The sequence below is a fragment of the Archocentrus centrarchus genome, chromosome 18 (genome assembly GCF_007364275.1).
Source record: "Archocentrus centrarchus isolate MPI-CPG fArcCen1 chromosome 18, fArcCen1, whole genome shotgun sequence".
NCBI classification, from domain to species: Eukaryota; Metazoa; Chordata; class Actinopteri; order Cichliformes; family Cichlidae; genus Archocentrus; species Archocentrus centrarchus.
Window position 1 is genome coordinate 8,057,603 of NC_044363.1, and position 12,847 is coordinate 8,070,449.

General features: G+C 41.9%; 1 long non-coding RNA gene and 1 pseudogene across 1 annotated transcript; one reads left to right on the forward strand and one right to left on the reverse strand.

Annotated features, from left to right (window-relative positions):
- Positions 1–3,626: 3,626 nt before the first annotated feature.
- On the reverse strand, positions 3,627–6,216 carry LOC115797110 (uncharacterized). The gene is made up of 3 exons (XR_004021383.1): positions 6,021–6,216; positions 4,508–5,681; positions 3,627–3,763 (listed from the first exon to the last, which is right to left on the reverse strand). It is a non-coding gene; the product is annotated as an uncharacterized LOC115797110 (long non-coding RNA).
- A 2,594-nt stretch (positions 6,217–8,810) lies between these two features.
- Positions 8,811–10,416, forward strand: LOC115796664 (sialoadhesin-like; annotated as a pseudogene).
- The last annotated feature ends 2,431 nt before the right edge of the window (positions 10,417–12,847 follow it).

The following is a 12,847-nucleotide window of genomic DNA, read 5'->3' on the forward strand; positions in this document are numbered from 1 at the left end:
CTGTTGTTTTTTGGGTTTTTTTTTTTTTTGGTATTTGCATGTTTCTTTCTTCCTTTTTTAGAAAATATTTAGTTAGGATGTACATAAACTCAAATGTCAACAATTCTTGTTTCCAGCTACAGACCAGCTGTGTTCTTATGTGCATTTCCTGTGTTGCAACTAGACTCATGCACACAATGTGTCTTTGTTTTAACTTATTCTTTTGCTGCTACATGAAACTGTGCTCAAAGATGAAGTCATATAAAGGTTTGTTTTTTATAACTACATTATCTCTACACACTCACACAATGACCTGAATTAGATTACATTAGATTAAACTTTATTAATCCCTTTGGGAGGGTTCCGTCAGGGAAATTAAAGTTCCAGTAGCGCTTTTTACATTATAGTCACACAAGCAGAGATATAGTTGGTAATATTGTCAGTCAGAAATATACAATCAGAAATATACAGTCAGGAATATACAAGCAAAGAATAAATAGCTAAATAATACGCAAAGATACAATAAGACAAAGAAGATATAAGATGTCAGACAGGTGAGGTAATAATTGTACATTGATATTATTCATTGCCCCCCCCCCCCCCCCCCCCCCCAAAAAAAAGAGGAGTTGTACAGTCTGATGGCGTGAGGGACAAAGGAGTTTTTCAGTCGGTTGGTCCTACAGTTGAGAAGCAGCAGTCTGTCACTGAACAAACTCTGGTTGCTGATCACCGTGTGCAGAGGGTGACTGGTATCATCCATAATGCCCAGTAGTTTGTCCATAGTCCTCTTCTCTGCCACCGTCACCAGAGAGTCCAGCTTCATGCCAACTACAGAGCTGGCCCACCTGATCAGTTTGTTCAGCCTGGATGTGTCCTTCCTGGTTGTGCTGACCCCCAAAGCACACCACAGTGTAAAACAGGACACTCGTTATAACAGTCTGATTAAAACATCTCCAGGAGTTTCCTGGAGATGTGGTGTATGCTGTCATTGTACTGTGGGCCATCTGGTAATGCATTGCTAAAAGACAGTGGAGATGAACCATGCATCACTGGTGCACAGTACAGACTGGAATGTCATAATACTGAATGGAGTGTCAGATTAGAATGGGGTGTTACAATAGAATCACATTATAGTGATCACAGTGTATGTATGTACACTGCTCAAAAAAATAAAGGGAACACTTAAACAACACAATATAACTCCAAGTAAATCAAACTTCTGTGAAATCAAACTGTCCACTTAGGAAGCAACACTGATTGACAATCAATTTCACATGCTGTTGTGCTAATGGAATAGACAACAGTTGGAAATTATTGGCAATTAGCAAGACACATTCAATAAAGGAGTGGTTCTGCAGGTGGGGACCACAGATCACTTCTCAGTACCTATGCTTTCTGGCTGATGTTTTGGTCACTTTTGAATGTTGGTGTGCTTTCACACTCGTGGTAGCATGAGATGGACTCTACAACCCACACAAGTGGCTCAGGTAGTGCAGCTCATCCAGGATGGCACATCAATGCGAGCTGTGGCAAGAAGGTTTGCTGTGTCTGTCAGCGTAGTGTCCAGAGGCTGGAGGCGCTACCAGGAGACAGGCCAGTACACCAGGAGATGTGAAGGAGGCCGTAGGAGGGCAACAACCCAGCAGCAGGACCGCTACCTCTGCCTCTGTGCAAGGAGGAACAGGAGGAGCACTGCCAGAGCCCTGCACAAATGTGCATGCGTCTGCACAAATGGTTAGAAACCGACTCCATGTGGATGGTATGAGGGCCTGACGTCCACAGATGGGGGTTGTGCTCACAGCCCAAAACCGTGCAGGACGCTTGGCATTTGCCAGAGAACACCAGGATTGGCAAATTTGCCACTGGCGCCCTGTGCTCTTGGGATGGCATTTCTTTGGAGGGCTGCCATTAGGTACCAAGATGAGATCCTCAGGCCCCTTGTGAGACCATATGCTGATGCGGTTGGCCCTGGGTTCCTCCTAATGCAGGACAATGCTAGACCTCATGTGGCTGGAGTGTGTCAGCAGTTCCTGCAAGATGAAGGCATTGAAGCTATGGACTGGCCCACCCGTTCCCCAGACCTGAATCCGACTGAGCGCATCTGGGACATCATGTCTCGCTCCATCCGTCAATGTGACGTTTCACCACAGACTGTCCAGGAGTTGGCAGATGCTTTAGTCCAGGTCTGGGAGGAGATCCCTCAGGACACCATCCGCCACCTCATCAGGACCATGCCCAGGTGTTGTAGGGAGGTCATACAGGCACGTGGAGGCCACACACAATACTGAGCCTCATTTTGACTTGTTTTAAGGACAAAGTTATATCAGCCTGTAGTGTGTTTTTCCACTTTAATGTTTTGTGTGACTCCAAATCCAGGCCTCCATTGGTTAATAAATTTGATTTCCATTGATGATTTTTGTGTGATTTTGTTGTCAGCACATTCAACTTTGTACAGAACAAAGTATTCAATGAGAATATGTCATTCATTCAGATCTTGGATGTGTTATTTGAGTGTTCCCTTTATTTTTTTGAGCAGTGTAGGTATGTATTATTGTATATTCCCTGTCTGTGGTGCACAATAGGGGGATGGGAATAAAAAAGTAAATGCAAACATAACGAGCCTGTTTCTAGATGGAAAGAACCAAGATAAGTTGTGGTTTTTAGTTTTTGTAGATGAAGCCACAGAACTATTTTATCACATCCTGATCACATATTCAACATGCTTCTTACAGTTCAGACATGCACAGCTCATATGCACAGCTCAAAATTGCTTTCTATTGTTGCACAAACAACATCCAGACTTGTAAGAGTTGCACAGTTACTTAGTGATTACCCAGTAATTGACTAACTCAACCAGTTCTTACTGTAGCAGATAAGCGTCACATTTCTTTCTCTTAATGTGAGACATGATTATTTCTCCATTGTATTTTAGAAAGAACTCACCCTCAGCTAACAAAGCAACAGCTTCTTTAAACTCCAGCAGGTCAGACTGCTTCTATCATCTCACAGCCTGTGCGTCCACAACAGACTGCAGGTCCTTGAAAAAGCTACTGCAGAACTTGTAGAAAGAAGAACTGGCTCTTGAATCTTTATGGTGGCTTACATTTGTGGGTGAAATACATTACTCCTTTTGCATATCTATTATACTTCATGTTATTGCTGTGGCTTGAAAATGACCAAATATGTGCATATGCATGAAAGTACATGCTGCAGAATTTGCAGTTTGCGGTTTTCTTTTTTGCCTGATTTTTTGCTCCGTTGTTTTAATATATTTATTGTCAACACACCAACTTACTACAGGAAGCTGGAGTAAACCATCCTGCAGAATCTGTCAACCTTAGCTGAAATGAAATAAGTGTGCAAAGTGTGTCTGCTCTTTATCACACATACAGTGATTGTATGTTGTGTGTTAAACATCAACTGTTGCATTTTAAAGGTTAAAAAAATCAAAATTATTCTGAATTTACAATATCAAGAACATGGGTGCATGCTCAAGATTTCAATACAAGTTATTTTCAGGCCTGCAGTTGCCATGAGGGTTTCATCTCATTGGCTTTTTAAAGCTTAGATATACTTTCTGAATAAGCAGAAAAATGCACAAGAGATCTTCAATATTTAAATAAATTTGATTTTCTATGTTTGACTCACCGAGGATCAAAGCGACAAACAGAGTCTTCATTCTGCTGCATGAGGAGTGTGTGTCTGCACTTTTGTGGCCGCTTTATCACACATGCAATGACTGTATGGTCTACACGTCACACATCAACTTCTGCATTTTAAAAATCTATAAAAGAAAAATTATTATGAGTTAACTTCAGTGTGTAACCACTGTTTTTTGTTTTTTTGTTTCGTATCAAACAGAACAATATGCAGGTATTTTGCAATTTCTTAGTTTACTGTTGCTTTAATGCATCAGATGTGATGATGCAAACTTGTTCGGAATCAGAGTGATATTATCTGCACAGACGTTTCTCACTTCATGTGAATAATTGAGGAAATAAGTAAAAGATTAGTTGAACTGCTAGTTTTAACACTGTGGTGTATTTTGCAGGGTTGCAAAGAGGTTCTGCATAACAAAAGCAGCCATATGTTCCACCTTTCTGAGCAGGAGCGCTACAGACTCGAGTGTTGATGAAGAAGATAGAAAGAGCAGAAGGAGTTGCAGTGTGTCTTTGTGGATCAGGAGAAAGAATGTGATAGGGCGCCAAGAAAGAAAGTGTGGCATTCAAGAGTGACAGAATGTGAGGTTGGAGCAGGTAATTGTGCACACTCAGTGGTCTGAATGGTGGTGTGTGCTCTCATTCTATTATGGGCTTTCTGACAGTGCACTGAAAACAAAAGTCTGCCCTACTTTCCAAATTTAGCTCCCTGTGACTGTCGTCCTCAAAATGAAAACAAAACTCAAAGACTTGCATTTTGAAACAACGGAAATGAAGCGTACATCACTGATGTTCAGACATGTACAGATCAACACTGCTTTGTCATGGTTAGACAGATGGCACCCAGACTTATAAGAGTTGCACCTTACCCAGTGATCATGTTCCTTTAGACTCACTGAACCAGTTCTTCCACTTAAAGTGAACCATGATTATTTCTCTGTTGTGTTTTAGAACTGGAACTCAAATGAAAGAAAAAAAGCAGGAGCAGTTTAGTTACACCTTAAATGATCTCACATCTTCCAAAATGACTGCAGCCCCTTTAAAAAGACAGAGCAAAACTTCTAGGAAGAAGAGAACTGAATCTTTAAATATGTGAATGTAATTTCCCACAGTTGAGGCTCAGAGAGGCAGAAGGAGTCTTCATTCTGCTGGCAGAAGTGCATCTGTCTCTTCTATGCAGCAAACCTCAGCTTCTGCATTTTAAAGCTTGAAAAAAAGAACAATTCTGAGTTAACTTCTTATGCCAATATTCCATCAGCTCCAATAGATCGTGAATCAAGACCAACAGAGGATTGAAGTAAGAAAAAAGCCAAATTAAACTGAATTTGCCTCTTTACATGTGCATTAATAATATTGTTGTTGTTTTTGTTGTCATTATTATTATTATGTGTAACCTGTATTAAAGTACTATTAAACAATACACAGCAATATTTCCGACCTAGGGCCTGACAGGAGGATTTAAGTAAAAGGAGGGGTGACACTCTTAAGCTGGACACAAATAAATTTATTAACAAAATAAAAGCAAATAAAACTTCAGTTCACATTTCTCTTCTGTTTGTTTCCAATAACACAAATACACTTAGGGATTGTCCCTTTCTGTTGACAGCTCTTGTGGAATAATAACCAAAATAAAAAAATAGATAAATAAAATTGTCCACCCTTCTCTTTAAATTTCTACCCGGGTAGTAAAAGTCCTTAAGTTTATCAGGGTCTTTTTATCTTCCCTGATGGAAGCAACAGATTAAAGTTTCTTCACTTGAAATGTTCAGTTCAGTCAAAAGTGTTTCAGTCAACCGTTTGGTTTAAGTTCAGTAAGGTCAAAATATCTGTCAGTCAACTGCGCAGTTTTAGTTCAATTAGGGGCCCCCTATTGGTTGTCTGCTTAAGCTTATCTGTTATCCAGTGGAGAATCGCGTGCATCCAAATCCATGGAACCAATCCTTCACTCCTCCGCACCGCTGCAACGACCACTGTTGTGCCTCCTGCTCGCAGTGGATCTGCAGTCGTCCTCTCTCAGAATCCGACCGTAGTCATAAAACCAACCTGCATATTGTACAATTTCCAATAAATGGCAAATTTTCCCTATGCAGTTAGCAATGAGCAATCCCTCAGTCTCCTACTCTCATCAGTTTTACATGTTAGTCAAGCCTACACAAAACTTGAACACATATTCACTGGCTAATAAAGTAAAACACTACAACCAGAATTAGTCTACAACAATAAAACTTAACATTTCCTACAGTGTTAGACATACATTACATAGTGCATGTTTCTCGTTTCTCCGATTGTTTTTTTTTTTTTGTAGTGTCGGTTACAGTCACAAACAAACAGGATCTCTGTTCGGCTACGACTAATACATGGAGTAAAACACAAGACACTCACCGGAGAAAATCCCGGCCAATCACATCAAACCCGGGTCCTCCGAATTCCTCCCTCACAAACAACAAAAATCCAGACACGGTTGTTACACTTAACAAAACCTTAAATTCAACATTAAAGAAGCAACTCGATTACGTTTTTGGCTAAGCTAGGTTGCTAGAGCCAAACCACGTTGGCTTCTTTGCATGGTGTCTCGCTTTTTTTTTCCTTCCTCCTCTTTCTTCTCTGACCCCATGGTAGGTTTGGATCACCACATAGGCACCTAGCGCCCTCTGTGGGACATTTCAAGGAATTGCAAAAAATAAAACATACATTAAATCCAATGGTTTTTTCTCTGTAAAACTCATGGGGGTTACATCTGCATGTGTTTTGAATCTAACATTTTTTTGTGTGAAATGAAAACAATAACATAACATATGTTGATATTTTGATGTGACTGTAGTTTAGGTTTGACACCAGGTGAGAATTTCAGAAACAGAAAGTAACCACAGAAATGAGTAAAAAGATTTATCTTCAATCATGTGGAATATTTAATAAATAATAATAATAAATAACAATATTAAAATGTTTCTTGCAGGTAAACATGGAAATATTTTCTTCAGTAATCAGACTGTCAATTTTGATATCCTCTGATCATATTTAGTATTTTTTTTTTACATTTCAATCTCCTGTTTTCATAAATTCTTTCATTTCTACAAGCTGGTGTTTACTTTGTCACTGGCCTCGTCACCGCCATTGTCATCATCACTGTGATTGTCTTTGCTGTGACAGGAATGGCCGACCAGCAACAGACCTGTAAATCTGAATATGTTCTCAAATCTAAATTTACACCTAAGACTCGGTCTCTAATATACCAGGATAACACTTATTCATATAAGACATCAATAACATGAGAAACTGTGTTTTAAATAATTAAGATATGATTATGAGAATGAAAAAAGGAAAAAGAAACATACATGTATTAAGCTTCGTTCCAATCTCATGAAGTGATATTTAATAAGACTGAAGAATGAAGGGTTAAAAACAGCTAAAGGTTATCTTTGATGTGTTTACTCATTTTAGATGATTATCACATGGGTAATGTTGTTACATATGATTATATTTAAGACCCATATTCATGCAAACTAGCAACTGCATATTTTCTCCAGTTGTTATAGATCTTTATGGAAGTAGCTACATTTTTATGTTATTATTATGCATATACACATTATCCAGAATGATAAATAAATAACTTAAAATGTTTCTTATTTTGGATGACATTGACACTTACTGTGTGTGTGTGTGTGTGTGTGTGTGTGTGTGTGTGTGTGTGTGTGTGTGTGTGTGTGTGTACACAGCTCCAACTACAACTACAAGTCAGGACACGAGCTTAACAAAGTGTTACAATTGTTGTGACCAGTTTACCAAATGTTTCTGCACTTTTCTCTCCTGTTGTTGTAACTGTTGTACCAACTTTTGTAACAACTGTGACCAACACTGCGAAACCTGCTGTGGGATTTCGAGTGTATGTCTTCATTGTTTTAAATAGAACATCCAATAACAAGAGCTCCTCTGGATCCTGTGTATAAAGCCTGCTCTCACTACCATGTGCTCCTGTCGGGTCGTGGTTTCGGCTCTCTCCCGCTGTTCTTCTTACCAGGCAAAGGGGAGATCAATGGAAACAATGCACCTTGAAAAACCACCACACTTCACAAAAACTCACTGGAGATGAGCAGGTTTCGTTTTCAGGATTTATTAAAGCCCAGAGTTAAACAAAGTACAAGATAGCAAAAAGTTAAACAAAATGCAAGAAAGCAATTAGCTTCTCCCGGGAGTCAAGCGCCTTGAAGCCGTTACACGGAGATAAGGAAGACCAGAGAAAGAGCTTATCACCCAAATTTAGCCTGGCCTTATATAGCCCAATCTCACACCTCCTCCAGCTGTTATCAGGCGGAGGGGACATATTAAGATGCTCCTTAAGCAACAGTTCTATGAATTGATCTCGGGGGGCTAGCAAGACACCCGACTTTCCCACGGCCCGAAGTCCAGGTGCGCCTCTGCCCCTCCCTTCCAGGACACACTCCGGCTACTCGCCCTCCCCTCGGGAGAAGCTGGGTCAAAAGTGCACTGTGTAAAAGGTGAAGCTCCTCACAAAGGTGGGGGCTAGCATTACTTAATGGAAAAATCCCAGGTCGCCGCAGAGCAGGCCTCAGCATTTTTACCTGTCTACAGCATGCAGAGCTTCAGTGTGTGAGTGACAATATAGGTGACAAATAATATATAATGTGACCATTAATTAGAGTGTGTGATTAATATATATAACAATACATGATATAAAAATATTGATAGAAAATACTGATGTCATCAAGATAAAAATACACGACACTCCTCTCTTGTTTCATTTTCGTTCAACATGTTGTTGACTATTAAATATTGTTAGTTTATCTTTTATCATGTATAATGTTCAGTAATGTCTTGTCTTTTTTCTTGGTTAATTGTAATCCAGCACCATGTCTGTTAAATAAAGACCTTAGAAACAAAACACTCACCATTTCTTATGTCACATCTGCAAAACCAAAAGAAAGTGTTTCAGTTGATGGGCATTACTGTTAGCACTTTGCTAAATGAACATTATGAGGTGCTTCCGCTCACTGACATATACTCACAAAGTTCACAAGCTCACAAGCTCTAACTTCAGAGTTGTGATGCTGTTCATCTCCACACCAGCAGGAAGCTGTGGTCTCTGTTACAGATGACTGACTTCACACCTTTTGGCCACCACTGAGCTTCTCATTACATGAGCAGTGAAGAAGCATGGAGGTCACCACGCTTTGTGCTGTTGTTGGTGAGTACGATATAAAAGTTCCATATAAAAGTTTTAAACTTTTCTTCCAGGATTGCTAAAGGCTTAAAGTTTAGATTACATCTACTCTGTTTATTGCAGCACTTTGCAGCTGCCAGGTCTTGATTTAATGTGTGGTTTTTAATTTCACCTCATAGACATGAAGCAAGTACTGGTGAATTATCATTACTGGAAAGTATGCCCATATGTAGTCAGTCTCCTAGAATGACTCCACTTGTAGTTTGAGCTATTTTGAACATTGTTCAACATCATTGATGCCTCTATGATTAATTTGTGGGTGTGTACCCATAAAAAGTCCAAAGACGCAGCTGTTTTCAGTGTTAACGAGTTTAAAATAAAAATCTTCACTTTCCTTCTTTTCTGTTTGATGCAGCTTCTCTGAGTATTATTCCCAACAGATCCCAGTTCTTCCAGTATGAGTCTGTCTCCATGAGCTGTGGGCAGCAGGAAAACTCTTCTGAGTGGCGTGTTAAGAGGAACACATCCTTACACAAAAACTCAACGTGCACCTCATCTTTGAATGGAATAAAGGAATCTCAGTGCTTCATCAGTGACCTTTACCCTTCAGATAGTGGAGTTTACTGGTGTGAGTCTGGAGCAGGAGAGTGCTTCGATGCCAGCAGCATCACAGTGGCAGGTGGGAGTGGGACACTTACTCTCAGTTCAACCATATTTAAGTAATAAACATAAAAATGTAGCTGGCAGGACTTTTGGTTTAAATTATAATTCTCCTCTTTCTAGCAGCCTGAGAAATGTTGGGAATCATAAAATCATATGATAAGTCCTGTTTCTATAAATGCATATGCAGTTTCCTGAATGTATGAACTCTGCTTTCAAAAAGAGGGGAGATAACAGAAACAGAAAGTAACATTAACCGAGTCAACATCCTGATAAAGTACATGTGCATGCGTGCATATGAAATAGGTCTTTATGCACCTTACTCATTGATCAACAAATATCCAGTTTGAATGTTGTACCGATATTGTGTTTTGATTATGTAAATGAGGAGAATTTACAGCGTAGTGAGAAAAGAAGAAGTCTTTTTCTGTGTCTCAGTTAAAGCTGGTAGAACTGAACAGACTCCAGCATGTTGATCTACTCGTTTTGTCCTTTTACGTGTTTCTTTCAGCTGGTTCTGTGATCCTGGAGAGTCCCGTTCATCCTGTGATGGAGGGAGATACTGTGACTCTGCACTGCAGAAACAGGGTGACATGCTCCAACAGTTTCATCACTAACTTCTATAAAAATGAACGTCTCATTGGGACCAGCTCTACAGGGAACATGACCATCCACAGAGTTTCTAAATTAGATCAAGGACTCTAAAAGTGCAGCATTCCTGAAGCTGGAGAATCGCTGGACAGCCTGCTATCTATCCACCGACCTACTTTTACTATCACAGCTAAGAGGACAGTATTCTTATTTGTATTATTATTGTTATGATTATTATTATATTCTTTTTTTTTTTTTTTTTTAGCCTGTCATGTCTGGCATTTTTCGCAATCAGAATATGATCCGAATGCTCTGGTGTACCAAACATATTTGCTTTTCCAGGAATAGCTCTGTGCGTTTTACAATAGGCTACTCTTGTTAGTATGTATTTAGTTTGTATTTTTATTTTATTTAATTTATTTACACCAGGCGTGACAGGCAGAAAGGAAAGGGTTGAGGTGTCTTCAGTGATGTGTTCTTGGGAAAAAATCCTCGCTGACAAAGTCTTAATGCATATATACAAAAGTTTATTGCAAAGAAACAGACAGTGTCAAAACAGGCGCTTTCCTTCGCGACCTGGGAGAGGGTAAGTCTCTAATCGCCCTAGCTCCCCGAACAAAGAGATCACACAGATTATATAGAGGTGGTCAAAACCCCCATACTCCTAACTTTCCATATATGGTTAAGAAAACAACTTCATCCTATATCTGAACATATGGTCATCCCTTATATGGAAGGCCAGAGACCTGCAAGAAGCCCTCTGCATTCTTCTTTCTTTGAGCTGAGGCCAAGCCTTCATGTTCAAGCTCATGTTACTTATTTTACACAAATTAATAAAGCCTAAGAGAAAGAGACCATATATGCATATATAGTTTAGCAGAGCAGTACAGACACCACAGGGTATGAAAAGGAGTGAGAAAGAGAAAAGAAAAAAAAAGAAAAGGGAAAAAAAAACAAAAAAACAAAATAAAAAAAACAAAACAAAAACAAAACAAAGGTGAGAAAAGAATAATCAAAGAATGATATCCACACATATACATACACATCCACATATCTACACATGCACATACATACACACACACGCACACACACGCACACACACACACAATCCTGCTGTTGCTTGCAAATAATGTGTGTATGTGCCTCTGTCATGGAACGTACTCACCAATGGGGGCAAGAAACTGCAATCACGCCCCCCGCGATCCAGAGGCGAACAGGGAAGGACCCAGGGGACGCAGCCTATCCACGGCCCACCAGGACATCAGAAGACGAGAGGCCACACATCCCGATGGAAACTGCGCACACACCACAGAGGAGGAAGGAGGGAGACCCCAGACAGACCCCCCCACGGCCAAACGGCAAGAGTCCAGACAGCCAGAGGCAATGAGCAGCCAATCCCGGCCGCAGGCCGGCATCCCCCGCATGAGCCGCGAATGCGGCCCCAAGGTCCCAGGCGCCCGAGAACCGCCCGACACCCAGCAGAGCCCCCCCCACGCCAAAGAGGCCCAAGCCACCCCCAGGCCACAACTGCCAAGGGAGCAGGTCAAGAGCCACGCCAAGACATCTGGCCATGAACCCTGGGACCCACGGGCACCCGACACCCCAGGGGTGGCAGTGGCAACCAGCGGGAAGCAGCAGGAAGCAATAGGGAGTGATAGGGAGGGGTGACTCCCACCCTCCACAACCATGTCCCACAGGTGCCAAGGCTCAGTGAACCACAGGCCCAAGCCCTGCTGTCCACACACACACACACACGCACACACACACACCCATATCAGGCTATCAGGCTAACCAGCGTGATGCGGCTCTCATCGTAGCCGGGGACTTTAACAGTGCAAACTTGAAAAAGGTGATACCGGAGTTTATTCAACACATCGACTGCCCCACCAGAGGAGAGAGGACCCTAGACCACTGCTACTCTCCATTCAAAGAGGGCTACAAAGCAAGGCCTCTTCCGCCTTTTGGGAAGTCTGACCACACCTCTGTCCTTCTCATGCCGAAATACAAACAACGGCTCAGGCAGGAACCCCCTGCTGTGAGAGAAGTGACACGGTGGTCTGATCAAACAGAGGCTGCTCTGCAGGGTGCGTTGGATTCAACCGACTGGGACATGTTTCGCAGCAGCGCGGGTGGAGACATCGAGGAGTTTGAGGAAACTGTTGTGGGATTTATTGGGAAAGTTGTTGATGACACTTCACTTAGGAGGACCATCAGGACTTTTCCCAACCAGAAGCCGTGGGTGGATGAATCTGTCCGCGACGCCCTGAGGTCCCGCACCGTTGCCTACAACTCCGGCCTCGCCTCTGGGAACATGGAGGACTACAAGGTTGCATCATACAATGTCCGCAGAGCGGTGAAAGAGACTAAACATCGCTACGGCCGCAGACTGGAACAGCAACTACAACAGTCTGACTCCAGGGGACTGTGGCAGGGACTACGCACCATCACGGACTACAAAGCACCACACACACCCCCGGTGAGTGCCGACGCTTCTCTGGCTGATGAACTCAACAACTTCTTTGCGCGCTTCGAGTCGGGAAGCCGACAGCCCGCTGCGCTCCCGGCCGGAGGGGCGGAGACACTCACTGTGACGGAGCGCGACGTGAGGAGGGCGTTTAGACGTGTAAACACCAGGAAAGTGGCTGGACCAGATGGTATTAGTGGACGTGTCCTTAAGACCTGCGCTGACCAGCTGGCACCTGTGTTTACACTGATATTCAACCTCTCACTGAAACTGTGTGTGATTCCCACCTGCTTTAAAAAGTCCATCATAGTCCCT